The sequence below is a fragment of the Bufo gargarizans genome, chromosome 1, assembly GCF_014858855.1.
Source record: "Bufo gargarizans isolate SCDJY-AF-19 chromosome 1, ASM1485885v1, whole genome shotgun sequence".
In the NCBI taxonomy this organism is placed as follows: Eukaryota; Metazoa; Chordata; class Amphibia; order Anura; family Bufonidae; genus Bufo; species Bufo gargarizans.
The window spans coordinates 214,618,897-214,637,918 of record NC_058080.1 but is presented as its reverse complement, the minus strand read 5'-3'; positions in this window follow the sequence as shown (position 1 = coordinate 214,637,918).

Sequence of the window (19,022 nt, the reverse complement as noted above, 5' to 3'; positions counted from 1 at the left end):
CAAGGCATGCCATCAGGCCTTTTGTTAGTCAAACGTATCCCCCACTGTCAGTCCCTTCGGGATCCATGTCTCATTCATCTTAATGAAGGTGAGGTAATCAACACTTTTTTGACCGAGGCGACTTCTTTTGTCAGTGTTAATGCCTCCTGCTGCACTGAAGGTCCTTTCTGACAGGACACTTGAAGCCGGGCAGGCCAGAAGTTCTATCGCAAACTGGGATAGCTCAGGCCACAGGTCAAGCTTGCACACCCAGTAGTCAAGGGGTTCATCGCTCCTCAGAGTGTTGATATCTGCAGTTAAGGCAAAGTCTGTCACCTGTCGGTCGAGTCGTTCTCTAAGGCTGGATCCCGAAGGGCTGTGGCAATGTGTAGGACTGAAAAAGCTCTGCATGTCCTTCATCAACAACACATCTGTAAAGTGTCCTGTCCTTGCCGCCGTGGTCGTGGTAGGAGGAGGATTACTTTCACCTCTTCCCCTGTTAGATTCCCGTTGTTCTGTGACATCCCCCTTATATGCTGTGTAAAGAATATATTTTAGTTTGGTTTTAAACTGCTGCATCCTTTCTGACTTTTGGTAATTTGGTAACATTTCTGCCACTTTCTGCTTATACCGGGGATCTAGTAGCGTGGCCACCCAGTACAGGTCGTTCTCCTTCATCCTTTTTATACGAGGGTCCCTCAACAGACATGACAGCATGAAAGACCCCATTTGCACAAGGTTGGATGCCGAGCTACTCATTTCCCGTTCCTCGTCCTCACTGATGTCATTGACGGTCTGTTCTTCCCTCGGGCCACGTACAACACACGGGTCCCAGATAGGTGACAACAACGAGCACCCTGGGATGCCTGCTGTGGTTGGTCTTCCTCCTCCTCAAAGCCACATTCCTCCTCTGACTCCTCTTCCTGATACTCCTCTTGCAGAGTTGCCGCAGGTCCGGCAAGCGATGATGACAAGGCTGTTTCTGGTGGTGATGGTGACCACAACTCTTCCTCTTCCCGCTCATCTACAGCCTTATCCAGCACTCTTCGCAGGGCACGCTCCAGGAAGAAAACAAATGGGATGAGGTCGCTGATGGTGCCTTCGGTGTGACTGACTAGGTTTGTCACCTCCTCAAAAGGACGCCTCAGCCTACAGGCAATGCACATGAGTGTCCAGTAACATGGCAAAAAAATTCCCAGCTCCGCAGAGGCTGTCCTAGCACCCCGGTCATACAAATACTTGTTGACGGCTTTATCTTGTTGGAGCAGGCGGTCGAACTTTAGGAGTATTGAATTACAATGTGTTGGGCTGTCGCAAATTAAGCGCCTCACTGGCATGTTTTTTTGGCACTGAATATTGCGCCATGACCGTGTAGGAACGCCTGACATGTCCACACACCTTCCTGGCCTGCTTGAGGACGTCCTGTAAGCCTGGGTACTTAGACACAAAGCGTTGTACGATGAGATTCAACACATGTGCCATGCACGGCACATGTGACAACTTGCCCAAAATTAATGCCGCCAACAAATTGCTTCCATTGTCACACACTACTTTGCCGATCTCCAGTTGGTGCAGGGTCAGCCACTGATCCACCTGTGTGTTCAGGGCGGACAGGAGTGCTGGTCCGGTGTGGCTCTCTGCTTTCAAGCAAGTCAACACTAAGACGGCGTGACACTGTCGTATCCGGGATGTGGAATAGCCCCTGGGGAGCTTGGGGGATTCAGTTGATGTGCAGCCAGACACCGCAGCAGAAGAGGACTCAGTCAAGGAGGTTATCGAAGAGGATTGAGTAGAGGAGGTGGCAGTAGGCCTGCCTGCAAGTCGGGGCGGTATCACCAACTCCGCTGCAGAGCCACGCATTCCATGCTTGGCAGCCGTCAGCAGGTTGACCCAATGCGCAGTGTACGTGATATACCTGCCCGACCGTGCTTTGCAGACCAGGTATCAGTGGTCAGATGGACCCTTGCCCCAACACTGTATGCCAGAGATGCCATGACTTCCTTTTCAATCACTGAGTAGAGGTTTGGGATTGCCTTTTTTGAAAAAAAATTTGTCCGGGTACCTTCCAGTGAGGTGTCCCAATAGCGAATTTTTTTTTTGAAGGCCTCAGACTCCACCAGCTGGTATGGTAAAAGTTGGCGGGCTAAGAGTTCCGTCAAACCAGCTGTCAGACGCCGGGCAAGGGGGTGACTCTGTGACATTGGCTTCTTACACTCAAACATTTCTTTTACAGACACCTGACTTTCGGCAGATGAGATGGAACTGCTGAAGGTGAGAGGTGGAGTGGCGGGTGGTTGAGAGGGGGCAAGGAGGACAGCAGTGGTTGACGTGGCTGAAGATGCTGGACCAGGAGGAGGATAGTGGCTTTCAGTTTGTGTGCTGCTTGTACTCATGTGTTGATCCCATTGGCGTTTGTGATGTGAGATCATGTGCCTTCGCAAAGCAGTTGTACCGAGGTGGGTGTTGGCCTTCCCACGATTCAGTTTCTTTTGGCACAGGTTGCAAATGGCATTGCTATTATCAGAGGCAGACACACAAAAAAAATGCCACACTGCTGAGCTTTGCAATGACGGCATTCTGGTGGTGGCAACAACATGCGTTGATTGGCGTGCTGTCTGGCTGACCCCGGGTGCCGATACATGCTGTCTGACTGTGCCACTAGCTCCTTGCGACGACCTCCCCCTGCTTCCAACTCGTATCCTCCTTCTCTCTGTCTCCCCTTCAGAACTTTCCCCCTCTTCTTCTTCTCTTCGAGCAGGCACCCATGTAGCATCCACGGACACATCGTCATCATCAACCGCTTCACTTGTATCTGACACCTCAGCAAAGGAAGCAGCAGCGGGTACAACATCATCATCATCATCACACTCTACGTCCATGTGTGTAATGCTGCCTGATTGAGACATATCCCTGTTATCTACATCCTCTGTCAATAATGGTTGCGCATCACTAATTTCATCCAACTGATGTGTAAATAACTCCTCTGAGGGTTCAAGTAAAGCGGCTGTGGTGGCTGTGGTGGTAGTGGTGGTGGTGGTGGCGGCGGGTGGGAGAGTGGTAACTTGAGAGCAGGTGACCAAAGCTGAGCTGGAGAAGGATGGTGCGTCAAGGTTCTTAGCGGAAGCTGTTGAAGATTGGGCGTCCTGTGTAAGCCAGTCAACTATTTTCTCCAAATTTTTTTAGTTCAGGGTATGTGGCCTCTGAACACTGAGCATTATTCCAGGGCCAGTGGAAATCACAGCACCACAACCACGACGGCACCTGCAGCGTGGCCTGCCTCTGCCTGTCAATGCGTGCAAGGTACTGTGCCACCCTATATAAGTGGTGGGCAGTGGGCACAGTACAGTCTGTTTGGGCCTGACACACACTGGCTTGCAACTGCGATTATATCACAGAGAAATAATATAAATAGATTTATTTATTTATTTGCAAAGTATTGTCTGTGACACCCTGTATGGATGGTGTGCACACAGTACTGTCTGTGGGCCACACAGTCACTCACTGGCTTGCAAATGCGATTATATCACAGAGAAATAATATAAATTGAGTTTTTTTTATCTGCAAGGTATTGTCTGTGACACCCTGTATGAATGGTGTGCACAGAGTACTGTCTGTGGGCCACACAGTCACTCTCTGGCTTGCAAATGATTTACCAGCCCTAAAAAGGGCTTTTTGGGGTGCTGTCAGGACTCTGTCCTAACAGCAGATGAGTCTGTGGACACAGAACAATGCCCTAGCTAACGCTTTCCCTATTGAATCAGCAGCAGCTACACTCTCCCTCCTCTCACTGTGAATGCAGCTTCCGAATGAATCTAAAATGGATGCTGTCCAGGAGGTGGGAGGATCTGGGAGGGAGGGTCTGCTGCTGATTGGCTGGAATGTGTCTGCTGACTGTGAGGTACAGGGTCAAAGTTTGCTCAATGATGATGTATAGGGGCGGACCGAACATCGCATATGTTCGCCCGCCGTGGCAAACGCGAACAAGCTATGTTTGCCGTGAACTGTTCTCCGGCCAATAGTTCGGGACATCACTATTTGTGATAACACTATAGAGGCATGTGAGAGCCTGGCTGTGAGTTAATTACACTGTTCAGACCCCGTTCACAAACCACGGGCAGGTTAGTGGTAGGACCCCATGCGTGCTGAGACATCGTGACGTGGTGCATGAGGGACTCCGATATGTTCCTGACTGGAAGATATTGGCAAAGTTCTGAGCTTTTAACATCGGCCTGAGGAATAAGCTAGTATTGTCAGTTGCATGTGGATGATACCACCTAATAACATTCAATTATAAATAGGTTACTCTTGTGGGAGAATAAAATATGACAATATAATAATGAGGTCAACATGTCCAAAATATTGAATATCAATGTGTGAGAGAGGATGAGCAGATATTAGGAGTGGGGTCCTTATGCAGAGGGGGAATCGGGCAAATAAATATGCTACGTTTCCCCATCGACGAGAGGGGCCCACCCCATTCGCTATTTTTAATAAAAAGCCAAAGAGTTCCAATTCGGGGTTTAGGCCCTTTGGTACTATGGAGTCAAGTTCTATAATTCTCTGTGACTCTAAATGGGACATTCTGCAGATATGATTGCCTCCCCTCCAATCTTTTCTATTGCTGCATATCTAAGACCAGACGGATCCTGATTGTGGGTAGTTTTAAAATGATTTGAAACTGTATGTTTAATGTAGCCTTTCCTTATGTTGGAGATGTCTTCTGAGATGCGGATTTTGAGTGCTCTTTTTGTTGGTAGTGCTACAAGTCAAAACATTTTTTATAGAATGAGTATGGGAATTTGGAGTACTGTAGATACTACTTCGATAGTCTTCCTTGGGAATGATGTAGTCATACAGTTTGAGCACTTTCAGCATCTAAAAAAACCTATTAAGTCTACCCATTCTTGTATACTAGCGGTTGTTTTTTCATTCCATCTAATGGATGGTGCCACTTTTAGGCCCAAGTTGGGAGCCTTAGAAAATGTTATCTTGGCTAATAATGGGACAAGTGAACCTATTACTTTGTCTTTCTGTATTTGATGCCAGTGATTCTGAACAATTTTTTAAAAAAAAATCTGTATTCAATATTATACAGCAGAACTATCCATATTTAATTTTCTTCCAATATTTTTTTCATTTTGTTCTAATTTATTTACAAGGTATTTTTATCTAGAGTTATCACTAGAGTTGAGCGGACACCTGGATGTTCGGGTTCGAGAAGTTCGGCCAAACTTCCCGAAAATGTTCGGGTTCGGGATCCGAACCCGATCCGAACTTCATCCCGAACCCCATTGAATTCAATGGGGACCCGAACTTTTCGGCACTAAAAAGGCTGTAAAACAGGCTTCACGTCAGCCACCACTGCAACAGTCCATTGTCAGATATTTAGGCCCAGCACCCAGGCAGAGGAGAAAGGTCCCGTAACAGAGGATCTGGCTTCATGTCAGCAGAGAATTAGTCTGCATGTCATAGCAGAAAATCAGGCTTCACGTCAGCTACCAGTGCAACAGTCCATTGGCATATATTTAGGCCCAGCACCCAGGCAGAGGAGAGAGGTCCCGTAACAGAGGATCTGGCTTCATGTCAGCAGAGAATTAGTCTGCATGTCATAGCAGAAAATCAGGCTTCACGTCAGCCACCACTGCAACAGTCCATTGTCAGATATTTAGGCCCAGCACCCAGGCAGAGGAGAGAGGTCCCGTAACAGAGAATCTGGCTTCATGTCAGCAGAGAATTAGTCTGCATGTAATAGCAGAGAATCAGGCTTCACGTCAGCTACCAGTGCAACAGTCCATTGGCATATATTTAGGCCCAGCACCCAGGCAGAGGAGAGAGGTCCCGTAACAGAGTATCTGGCTTCATGTCAGCAGAGAATTAGTCTGCATGTCATAGCAGAAAATCAGGCTTCACGTCAGCCACCGCTGCAACAGTCCATTGTCAGATATTTAGGCCCAGCACCCAGGCAGAGGAGAGAGGTCACGTAACAGACAATCTGGCTTCATGTCAGCAGAGAATTAGTCTGCATGTCATAGCAGAGAATTGGGCTTCACGTCACCCAACATTGGAACAGTCCATAGGCATATATTTAGGCCCCGGCACCCAGACAGAGGAGAGGTTCATTCAACTTTGGGTAGCCTCGCAATATAATGGTAAAATGAAAATAAAAATAGGATTGAATGAGGAAGTGCCCTGGAGTACAATAATATATGGTTAAGGGGAGGTAGTTAATGTCTAATCTGGACAAGGGACGGACAGGGCCTGTGGGATCCATGCCTGGTTAATTTTTATGAACGTCAGCTTGTCCACATTGGCTGTAGACAGGCGGCTGCGTTTGTCTGTAATGACGCCCCCTGCCGTGCTGAATACACGTTCAGACAAAACGCTGGCCGCCGGGCAGGCCAGCACCTCCAAGGCATAAAAGGCTAGCTCTGGCCACGTGGACAATTTAGAGACCCAGAAGTTGAATGGGGCCGAACCATCAGTCAGTACGTGGAGGGGTGTGCACACGTACTGTTCCACCATGTTAGTGAAATGTTGCCTCCTGCTAACACGTTGCGTATCAGGTGGTGGTGCAGTTAGCTGTGGCGTGTTGACAAAACTTTTCCACATCTCTGCCAATGCTAACCCTGCCCTCAGAGGAGCTGGCCGTGACACAGCTGCCTTGGCGACCTCTTGCTCCTCCTCTGCCTTGGCCTTGGGCTTCCACTTGTTCCCCTGTGACAATTGGGAATGCTCTAAGTAGCGCGTCTACCAACGTGCGCTTGTACTCGCGCATCTTCCTATCACGCTCCAGTGCAGGAAGTAAGGTGGGCACATTGTCTTTGTAGCGTGGATCCAGCAGGGTGGCAACCCAGTAGTCCACACACGTTAAAATGTGGGCAACTCTGCTGTCGTTGCGCAGGCACTGCAGCATGTAGTCGCTCATGTGTGCCAGGCTGCCCAGGGGTAAGGACAAGCTGTCCTCTGTGGGAGGCGTATCGTCATCGTCCTGCCTTTCCCCCAGTCACGCACCAGTGATGGGCCCGAGCTGCGTTGGGTGCCACCCCGCTGTGACCATGCTTCATCCTCATCCTCCTCCACCTCCTCCTCATCCTCGTCCTCCTCGTCCTCCAGTAGTGGGCCCTGGCTGGCCACATTTGTACCTGGCCTCTGCTGTTGCAAAAAACCTCCCTCTGAGTCACTTCGAAGAGACTGGCCTGAAAGTGCTAAAAATGACCCCTCTTCCTCCTCCTCCTCCTCCTCCTGGGCCACCTCCTCTTCCATCATCGCCCTAAGTGTTTTCTCAAGGAGACATAGAAGTGGTATTGTAACGCTGATAACGGCGTCATCGCCACTGGCCATGTTGGTGGAGTACTCGAAACAGCACAACAGGGCACACAGGTCTCGCATGGAGGCCCAGTCATTGGTGGTGAAGTGGTGCTGTTCCGCAGTGCGACTGACCCGTGCGTGCTGCAGCTGAAACTCCACTATGGCCTGCTGCTGCTCGCACAGTCTGTCCAGCATGTGCAAGGTGGAGTTCCACCTGGTGGACACGTCGCATATGAGGCGGTGAGCGGGAAGGCCGAAGTTACGCTGTAGCGCAGACAGGCGAGCAGCGGCAGGATGTGAACGCCGGAAGCGCGAACAGACGGCCCGCACTTTATGCAGAAGCTCTGACATGTCGGGGTAGTTGTGAATGAACTTCTGCACCACCAATTTCAGCACATGCGCCAGGCAAGGGATGTGCGTCAAACCGGCTAGTCCCAGAGCTGCAACGAGATTTCGCCCATTATCGCACACCACCAGGCCGGGCTTGAGGCTCACCGGCAGCAACCACTCGTCGGTCTGTTGTTCTATACCCCGCCACAACTCCTGTGCGGTGTGGGGCCTGTCCCCCAAACATATGAGTTTCAGAATGGCCTGCTTGTGACGCTTTGCGATCCACAGCGATACTAGGAAATCACAAATGCGCCATATTTCTCAATCACAAAGACAAAAGAGCCTTCACTAAGAATCTTCTCTTTCACTAAAGGAGTAACTCACAGATCAGAGGTACAATTAGCACCTTCTTGCCAAAGAATCTTCCTGCCCCATGCCAGGTTGAGTACCCATCAATCTGGTATTCTCTTGACAGAACCTCATAAAAAACTTCCTTTCTGCAGCCATAGTGTCTCCAATACCAGCAGGGGTCTCACACCTTTAGCCTGGGCAGCGAGCTTCAGAAGAAAAGGACAGATCCTTATCACACAGCTGGTTGGTACAGGAAGGAAGATGACCTGAAAGTCCTCTTCAATCCATAAGCTTCATATTTTTCCCATATTTTCCTAATATTTCATGGGTTATGGAAATGTGAAAGGAACCATCTTTTCAGAGATGGTTTTGGTTCTCCTAACCCACCTTCTAGGAAACCCTTCGGACAAATCAGAGATTCCCGCTCTGAGATATAAAGGTTCTCAGGCACCCTGTGTTATCTTTTAGTCGTATTTGTTATCAGATGATGCGTAAAATTGTACTGATTATCAATATCAACTATATTTCTTGATTGGACGTACGGGATATGGAGAAATGGGCAAAGCAAAGATGCTGCCAGGTTTTCTCCCTATGGGGCAAAGGACTGCCCCTGTTCCAATTACACAAGGCTGGACCTGAACGTGTCATAACCACTCCCCACTTCAGAGTAGGTAAAAACAGTGACACACTGAGGTCCTGCCTCCTTCACCTACCATCTGACGTCGTCTAACATCTCGACCGCCCGCAGGGACACGGGCACCTCACCATCTTGGATTAGTATTTCAAAGACTTTGCCTATTACTGGACTCTACCACGGTAATTCTGAACTTACAGACATTCTATTCCCTTCCACCTCTAACTATTTCTATCCAAACCAATCTGTTCACCTGGCAGGTAGATTTATCTGTCAGCTTTAATATATATATTTTTGTGTGTAGTTTTAGAATAAAAACTAACGATTTCATCGTTCCAGTTTTGCCCTTGTTACTTGATGACCTGATCTATGCTAAGAACTCTGTCCTCAGAAGACATACTACCAAATTGTTTTATTTTTATAAATTGTTAGTGTACTAGCTAGGTTGCAAATAACAGTTTCGTCCCTTAAGGATTAGCTAGCCGGGGTCTCTTCGCCCCAATTCAATACGAAGAGTGGTGGCAGCAAATTAATTTGATTTCCAGCGTGAAATCAGTAATTTTATTTTTACCGATTGTACATACAATCGTGATTGCATCCTGTCGGGGCCCACCAACCAATCTTAAACGTCTTCTGTGCTCACAGTGGATTCGCCTCCAGGAGTCTCTAGTGGAGACCTGTATGGCAACTGTGGCATAGTACACGGGATTGGCGGGTGGTCGTCACATTGTTGGCAGCTAGTGGGATAGCAGAACCCAAAACCAGGCAGAAGTCAGCTTTTGGGAGATCAGAGCACAAAGAACTGACAAGTGCAGCTTTTTGCGCAATCATAACAATAGGACAGTGGTAACTTAGTATCCTGTCCTGCGGAACTTGTGTTCCGGGTGCAAAACGGTACACATTGATAGGAATAGTTTGGTTTACATTTTCCCCACCTTTTCTTTGCTATATCCTATTCTTTTTCTCTTCTTTTCTGAATGTCTGATTCAGTTCCAAATTACCAAAGTTGGTCTGTCGCCGACTTACAAGCCGTGTGTGAGTCGCAAGGCATTGCCATTCTGAACAAAAATCGATCACAGCTGATCAAAGCTTTGACGGAGAGAGACGGCCAAGCGATGGAGGATTCCAATCCCGTGCGGGAGGCTTTGCTGCCCTTTCGTTCAACGTCACCCAGCATCGCCAGCTATGGGAGTGCTGATGTTGCTACTTCAGCTCCGGGTGATGCAGGAACCCTGGATAACAGCATGTCCACAGCTCCTGCTAACCCTCAGCAAGGAACAAGCAGCTCTGGACTGAACTTCACTGCCTTGGGCCCTATGAGCCAGCAGTTGTTACCAGGCCTGACTGGTGCGGATTTACGTTTTTACCTGGAGATACAGCAATAGCAGCAAAGAGAGGAGCGGCAGTTCCAGCTTCAGATGCAACTTGAAAGAGAGGAGCGACAGCAGCAGTTCCAGCTTCAGAGACAAGCGCTGCAGCACCAGCGTGCACTAGAACTGGCCCAAGTGAGACAGGCCGAGCGGTCTTCCTCTCCTAACACTCCTGCTGCAGGAGGCATTCCTCTACCCGGGGTCCCCAAAGCAAGGTTTCCAGTTATGGAGAAAAACGGGGACATTGATTTATATTTACGCTCGTTTGAGAGAGCGTGCCGCCAGTTCTGCATCCCTGAGGATCAGTGGGCTCTACACCTGACGCCTCAGCTGACTGGTAAAGCGCTGGATGCTTTTGCGGAACTACCCACAGACCAAGATTGCGATTATCAGACTATCAAGGATGCCATAATTGCTAAGTTCCAGTTAACCCCTGAGGTTTACCGGAGAAAGTTCCGTGCCATCCAGAAAGGATTCACAGACTCTTACGCGGATGTGGCTAGCCGCTTAAGCACCACATTCCGCCAATGGACTAGAATTCTTAAAGAAAAGACTTATGCTAACCTTGAGGATTTGATGATCCATGACCAACTCCTTGCAATATGCCCTACAGATGTGAGACAGTTTGTGCTGGAGCGCAAGCCCCAGTCTGTGAAAGAAGCTGCTGAGCTGGCAGACATGTTTGTCGCATTATCAAACCTGTGATGACGGACATCCGCAGGCCGGTGGTATCAGACATCCGCAAACCCCTGGTACCTGACAGCCGCAAAACTCCAGTACCCAACCAGGACAGAGCCATGTCCCAGAACTGGAGAGAAGGCAGGCCCGCTGGCCCTGGGAACCGTGAGACAACCAGGCCCTGGTGTGAGCTGTGTCACAGGCCCGGTCACACCAAGCAAACCTGTTACGCAGGGAAGCCGGCCCAACCTCCTAGCACCGCGACGACGCCAAGCCCTAAGGGGGCCAACGTTTCCACACCTACCTCATCTGCTGTATTGCTGGTTGGAGGACCCGAGGTGCACCGCGGATCCCAGAATCACCAGCCTGTCACTGTGAACGGCCAGACTGTCATCGGATTCCGTGATACCGGTGCAGATGTCACCTTGGTCCGTTCACATCTTGTTACGGAGAAGGATATCCTTCCGGGAAAGTACCTCGCTCTGACCGGAGTTGGGGGCACTCGCACCCATGTGGCCCAAGCCCAAGTCACCATTGATTGGGGAATGGGACGACAAAAGCGGGTTGTTGGGGTCCTGGATGATATTCCCGTTGCTACAGTGCTTGGCACTGATTCGGGCAACCTTGTTTCCCATTACGAATACCCTGCAAGCGTGCAGGAGGCCCAAGCAGGACTCCCTGACCAAAACCAGGTACTGTACAGCCCTTTGGGGAAACAGGGAGACGGGGACACTTTGCCTGCTATTCCTACTGTCCCTAACGCACCTAGGGAGGTATCAGATTTAAATGTACAAGCAACCGAATGTCATTTGCCTACTTCTGCACCTGTCATTGTTGATCCAAATGCGTGTGTTAGTGTTAGCAATGGTGATATACATGATGCTGTACCTGTTCTGGCCATTACACGTTCCATGGCCAGCCGCCTGAACTCAGAACCGACCGAAGGGACCCCCTCGGGCGATTCTGACCCTCAGGCGGATGACAATGCGAGAAAGACCTTTTCATGTGATGATGATGATGATTGGGTAACTGCGCTGGTAGACGCTTCCAGTATCGCCAGTAACCTGGGCTCAGAGGGGGCTGCGGGGACAGAAACAGCCGTCCCTCCACCCACCTCTGACCCCAGCATTGAAGGTAACTCTCCACAGCTGACTTCATACGTCACTGGTCAGCTGGAGGAGACCAGTGGCGCTGCATTCGTGCAGGCCTTAAAGGGTGACCCTAGTCTGGAGGCACTTATGGCTGAGCTGGCCAGCCTCCAGGTGAGGGCACTCCATATAAAATCTATTGGGAGAACAACCGACTGTACTGTGAAGCTGTACAGCCTACAAAAGGTGGCGCAGGTGAGAACACGAGACAGCTGATAGTCCCTAGGGAATTTCGGGCACAGGTGCTCAAAGCAGCCCTCGACATTCCACTTGCAGGACATTTGGGTATCAGAAAGACCCACAAACGTGTTCAGAACCATTTTTACTGGCCCGCGATGGGAACGGACATAACTAAGTACTGCCGATCGTGTACCACTTGCCAGAGGGTTAAGAAGGCTGGAGGACCCCGCAAAGCTCCTTTGCAGCCACTGCCCGTGATCACAGAGCCCTTCCGGCGAGTGGCAGTGGATATAATTGGTCCCCTTCCCATTCCTAGCAGTTCTGGCAAGCGCTACATCTTAACGGTCGTGGACTATGCCACCCGTTATCCAGAGGCGGTAGCACTGTCTTCCCTTAGGTCGGCCACGGTGGCAGACGCCTTGATCGGGATTTTCTCGTGTGTAGGTTTCCCCGCCGAGATGATCTCTGATCAGGGCTCTTGCTTCATGTCGGAGCTAATGGAAGCCCTCTGTGAGAGGATGCAAATCAAGCACACCACTTCCAGTGCGTATCACCCGCAAACCAACGGCCTTTGCGAACGTTTCAACGGAACGTTAAAGCAAATGCTGGCCACGTTCGTGGAATCGCAGAGGAAGGACTGGGAGCGGCACCTGCCTCATTTGCTGTTCGCTTACAGAGAAGTGCCACAGGAGTCCATTGGGTTCTCACCCTTTGAACTCCTATATGGATGAGATGTCCGAGGGCCCTTAAAAATGATTCGGGAGACCTGGGAGGGAAAAGGTGACCCCTCAGAAGTCTCCGTAGTTGAATATGTCCTAAAATTTCGGGACAAAATGGAGTCCCTCATGACCATAGTGACGGAAAACCTCGCAAAGGCACAGGCCAAACAGAAGGCTTGGTATGATCAACATGCCAGAGAGCGGTCATACCAAGCAGGTCAGAAGGTATACGCCCTACTCCCTGTCAGGCAGAACAAATTGCAGGCTGCCTGGGACGGGCCATACACCATTCTGAAACAGGTGAACCCAGTCACTTACCTAGTGAGTCTCGGGGGTAAGCGACAGAAACTGTTCCACGTGAACATGTTAAAAGCACACGAGGAAAGAGAGCAGTATGTATTAGCAGTGTGTAGCCAGCTAGAACCCGAAGAACCAGATCCACTGATAGACTTGCTAGCCGAGCTACGAGACGTGGCAGATGATTGGAACATCAACCCCCACCTCTCGTACCCACAGAAGCTTCAGCTCACCACTCTCCTGAGTGCGCACAGTGCCACATTCTCAGGCATCCCTGGCCAAACCAACCTAGCAGCTCACCGAGTTGACACAGGAAACCACAAGCCCTTACGGCAGGGCCCCTATCGCACCTCACCCGAAGTGCAGGCTGAGATCAAACGAGAGATTGATGAGATGCTACAGTTAATGGTCATCCAGAAATCCTCTAGTCCATGGGCCGCCCCGGTTGTTTTAGTCCCCAAAAAGGACAAGACAACCCGGTTCTGTGTCGACTATCGGAGACTGAATGACATCACCATAACCGATGCGTATCCCATGCCTCGAATTGATGAATTGCTGGATCAGCTGGCGTCCGCCAGCTATCTAACAATCATGGACTTGAGCCGTGGATACTGGCAGATTCCGCTTGCGCCAGAGGCGAGAGCGAAATCCGCATTCATCACCCCTTTTGGCCTCTATGAGTTTACTCGTATGCCCTTTGGGATGAAGAATGCGCCCGCCACCTTTCAGCGGGCAATGAATGAACTGTTGGAAGGAATGCAAGGGTATGCCCTAGCATATCTGGACGATATAGCCATATATAGTCCAACCTGGGAAGATCACCTTGACCATCTGTCACAGGTATTGGGAAGACTGTCCGCTGCCAATCTGACCGTTAAACCCAACAAATGTCAGATTGCCATGACAGAGGTTCAGTACTTAGGACACAGAGTAGGCAGCCAGACCCTGAAACCTCAGATAGGGAAGGTCGATGCCATTGTAGCATGGCCACGGCCTAACACCAAAAAACAAATACAGGCATTTCTGGGAACGGCAGGGTACTATAGGAAGCTTGTTCCATCCTATAGTACTCTGGCTAAACCGCTGACCGATGCAACGGGCAAAAAACAACCCAACACGGTCACATGGAACTCGGAACTAGAACAGGCATTTCGTGCCCTGAAGGAAGCGCTAGCTAGCGCTCCTGTCCTTCAAGCTCCCGACTTCTCCCGTCAGTTCCTAGTACAAACTGACGCCTCAGACCACGGTCTGGGAGCCGTCCTTAGTCAGGTGGACGCAACCGGGAATGAGCACCCTTTCCGCGGGAAACCGCATACTGCACCACTGAGAAAGAGTGCCTAGCGATTGTATGGGCCCTACAGAAACTACAATCGTACCTATACGGACGATCCTTCATGGTCATCACAGATCACAACCCTCTCAGCTGGCTGAAACGTACTTCTGGTACCAACGGAAAACTTCTCCGCTGGAGCTTAGCGCTCCAACAGTACGATTTCACGATTCAGCACAAACCGGGAAGTCGCCATCAGAATACTGACGGACTTTCCCGCTGTAACGAGCTCAAATAGGGAGTTGGGATTGCTTCAGTCCCAGTCTTGCTGACCACTCCTTCCCCAATCTTCCAAAGGGGGGAGGTGTGACGCTTTGCGATCCACAGCGATACTAGGAAATCACAAATGCGCCATATTTCTCAATCACAAAGACAAAAGAGCCTTCACTAAGAATCTTATCTTTCACTAAAGGAGTAACTCACAGATCAGAGGTACAATTAGCACCTTCTTGCCAAAGAATCTTCCTGCCCCATGCCAGGTTGAGTACCCATCAATCTGGTATTCTCTTGACAGAACCTCATAAAAAACTTCCTTTCTGCAGCCATAGTGTCTCCAATACCAGCAGGGGTCTCTCACCTTTAGCCTGGGCAGCGAGCTTCAGAAGAAAAGGACAGATCCTTATCACACAGCTGGTTGGTATAGGAAGGAAGATGACCTGAAAGTCCTCTTCAATCCATAAGCTTCATATTTTTCCCATATTTTCCTAATATTTCATGGGTTATGGAAATGTGAAAGGAACCATCTTTTCAGAGATGGTTTTGGTTCTCCTAACCCACCTTCTAGGAAACCCGCGGACAAATCAGAGATTCCTGCTCTGAGATATAAAGGTTCTCAGGCACCCTGTGTTATCTTTTAGTCGTATTTGTTATCAGATGATGCGTAAAATTGTACTGATTATCAATATCAACTATATTTCTTGATTGGACGTACGGGATATGGAAAAATGGGCAAAGCAAAGATGCTGCCAGGTTTTCTCCCTATGGGGCAAAGGACTGCCCCTGTTCCAATTACACAAGGCTGGACCTAAACGTGTCATAACCACTCCCCACTTCAGAGTAGGTAAAAACAGTGACACACTGAGGTCCTGCGTCCTTCACCTACCATCTGACGTCGTCTAACATCTCGACCGCCCGCAGGGACACGGGCACCTCACCATCTTGGATTAGTATTTCAAAGACTTTGCCTATTACTGGACTCTACCACGGTAATTCTGAACTTACAGACATTCTATTCCCTTCCACCTCTAACAATTTCTATCCAAACCAATCTGTTCAACTGGCAGGTAGATTTATCTGTCAGCTTTAATATATATATTTTTGTGTGTAGTTTTAGAATGAAAACTAACGATTTCATCGTTCCAGTTTTGCCCTTGTTACTTGATGACCTGATCTATGCTAAGAACTCTGTCCTCAGAAGACATACTACCAAATTGTTTTATTTTTATAAATTGTTAGTGTACTAGCTAGGTTGCAAATAACCGTTTCGTCCCTTAAGGATTAGCTAGCCGGGGTCTCTTCGCCCCAATTCAATACGAAGAGTGGTGGCAGCAAATTAATTTGATTTCCAGCGTGAAATCAGTAATTTTATTTTTACCGATTGTACATACAATCGTGATTGCATCCTGTCGGGGCCCACTAACCAATCTTAAACGTCTTCTGTGCTCACAGTGGATTCGCCTCCAGGAGTCTCTAGTGGAGACCTGTATGGCAACTGTGGCATAGTACGACGGGATTGGCGGGTGGTCGTCACACTGCTGACGTTTACCCTGGGCTGTGCTGAAGTTGGTGGTGAAGGTGTGTGGCTGACTGGATGAGCAGGTGGAAGAAGAGGAGGAGGAAGCCGAGAAGGAGGAGGTGGCAACAGGAGGCAAAGAATGTTGCCCTGCGATCCTTGGCGGCGGAAGGACGTGCGCCAAACAGCTCTCCGCCTGGGGCCCAGCTGCCACTACATTTACCCAGTGTGCAGTTAGGGAGATATAGCGTCCCTGGCCGTGCTTACTGGTCCACATATCTGTGGTTAGGTGGACCTTGCTACAGATGGCGTTGCGCAGTGCACACTTGATTTTATCGGATACTTGGTTGTGCAGGGAAGGCGCGGCTCTTTTGGAGAAGTAGTGGCGGCTGGTAACAACATACTGTGGGACAGCAAGCGACATGAGCTGTTTGAAGCTGTCTGTGTCCACCAGCCTAAATGACAGCTTTTCATAGGCCAGTAGTTTAGAAATGCTGGCATTCAGGGCCAGGGATCGAGGGTGGCTAGGTGGGAATTTACACTTTCTCTCAAATGTTTGTGAGATGGAGAGCTGAACGCTGCCGTGTGACATGGTTGAGACGCTTGGTGACGGAGGTGGTGGTGGTGTTGGTGGTACATCCCCTGTTTGCTGGGCGTCAGGTGCCAACGTTCCTCCAGAGGCGGAGGAAAAGGCCGAGGCGGCAGCAGCAGAAGAGGCCGAGGCGGCAGCAGCAGAAGAGGCCGAGGCGGCAGCAGCAGAAGAGGCCGAGGCGGCAGCAGCAGAAGAGGTAGCAGGGGCAGCCTGAGTGACTTTCTTTTTTTTAAGGTGTTTACTCCACTGCAGTTCATGCTTTGCATGCAGGTGCCTGGTCATGCAGGTTGTGCTAAGGTTCAGAACGTTAATGCCTCGCCTCAGGCTCTGATGGCACAGCGTGCAAACCACTCGGGTCTTGTCGTCAGCACATTGTGTGAAGAACTGCCATGCCAGGGAACTCCTTGAAGCTGCCTTTGGTGTGCTCGGTCTCTGGTGACGGTGGCCAGTAGCAGGCAAACTGTTTTGACGACAGCTTCTCTGCTTTTGCACCCTGCTCCTGCATTTGCTACGATGTTGGCTCGGTCTCACCACTGCCTCTTCCTCCGAACTCTGAAATTCAGTGGCACGACCTTCATTCCATTTGGGGTCTAGGACCTCATCGTCCCCTGCATCGTCTTCCACCCAGTCTTCCTCCCTGACCTCCATTTCTTTCTGCATACTGCAGAAAGACACAGCAGTTGGCACCTGTGTTTGTGCGTCAGTGCATTCTATGTCTTCCACCCCTGTGGAAGGGCTAGGTGGATGCCCTTGGGAAACCCTGCCAGCAGAGTCTTCAAACAGCATAAGAGACTGCTGCATGACTTGAGGCTCAGACAGGTTCCCTGATATGCACAGGGGTGATGTGACAGACTGATGGGCATGGGTTTCAGGCGCCACCTGTGCGCTTTCTGCAGAAGACTGGGTGGGAGATAATGTGAACATGCTGGATCCAAAGTTCGCCACCCAACTGACTAGCGCTTGTACTTGCTCAGGCCTTACCATCCTTAGAACGGCATTAGGCCCGACCAAATATCGCTGTAGATTCTGGCGGCTACTGGGACCTGAGGTAGTAGGTTCATTAGGACGTGTAGCTGTGGCAGAATGGCCACGTCCTCTCCCTGCACCAGAGGCTCCACCAACACCACCATGACCATGACCGCGTCCCTTATTAGTCTGTTAAAAATAATTAGCAGCCAATAAAAACCCTGATGTAGTGTATTGCACTCAATTTATTTATTTTTTTAACGCTATATGACAGCGGTATTTGTGGCCTAAATTTCACTGTCACTTATGCACGTCTAATCCTAGATGTGCACTATATCAGAGTTATTTTTTTAACCCCAGTAAGCAAAAAGCCGTATTTCTGGCCAAAATGTGACAATCACTTCTGCACGTGTAATCCCAGATGTGCAGTATATCAGAGGCTTTTTTCACCCTAGTATGCCAAAGCCGTATTTCTGGCCTAAATGTGACAATCACTGATGCATGTGTAATCCCAGATGTGCAGTATATCACAGGGTTTTTTAACCCCAGTATGCCAAAGCCGTATTTCTGGCCTAAATGTGGCAATCACTTATGCATGTGTAATCCCAGATGTGCAGTATATCAGAGTTTTTTTTATTTATTTTTTATTTATATTTTTATTGTAAATTTCAAGGTATAACAGGAGGTAACAGGATACCAAGGTATAGGCTCGCAGGCCACACCAAAGTGATTTTAAGTACGGAGTAGGTACATGACAGATACAGAGATGTTGCACAAATGTATAAGTAACACATGAAACAATCAATAACAGTCCAGCGAGAGACACAAGATAGTTAAGGCGCATATGGAACTGGAGAAGTGAGGGTGACGATGACACCTGATGCAGCGATAGTTGAATTCACTACAAAGTTGGGAAAGGTCCCCCAGATGGGGAGTATGTTGTGTTGTAAGGCGGTGTCTGAAAGCTAAGTATAAGATTCCCATTCTTTTTAGGCATCAGAAAAGCAGCCAATCAACAAGCGTCATACTACTTGCCCCAAGAGGCCGTCACAGCCATGCCTACTATTGGCATGGCTGTGATTGGCCAGTGCAGCATGTGACCCAGCCTCTATTTAAGCTGGAGTCACATAGCGCCGCCCGTCATTCTGCTCTGATCAGCAAAGGGAGAGGTTGCAGCTGCCACGTTAGGGCGAGATTAGGCAGTGATTAACTCCTCCAAAGGACTTCATTCAGAGATCGATCTGCAGCTGTGGATGATTGAACTGCTGCTATTGAATTGCTCACTGTTTTTAGGCTGCCCAGAGCATTTTTCAGTCACTTTTTTCTGGGGTGATCGGCGGCCATTTTGTGTCTTGTGGTGTGCCAGCACAAGCTGCCACCAAGTGCATTTAACACTCAATGGTGTGGT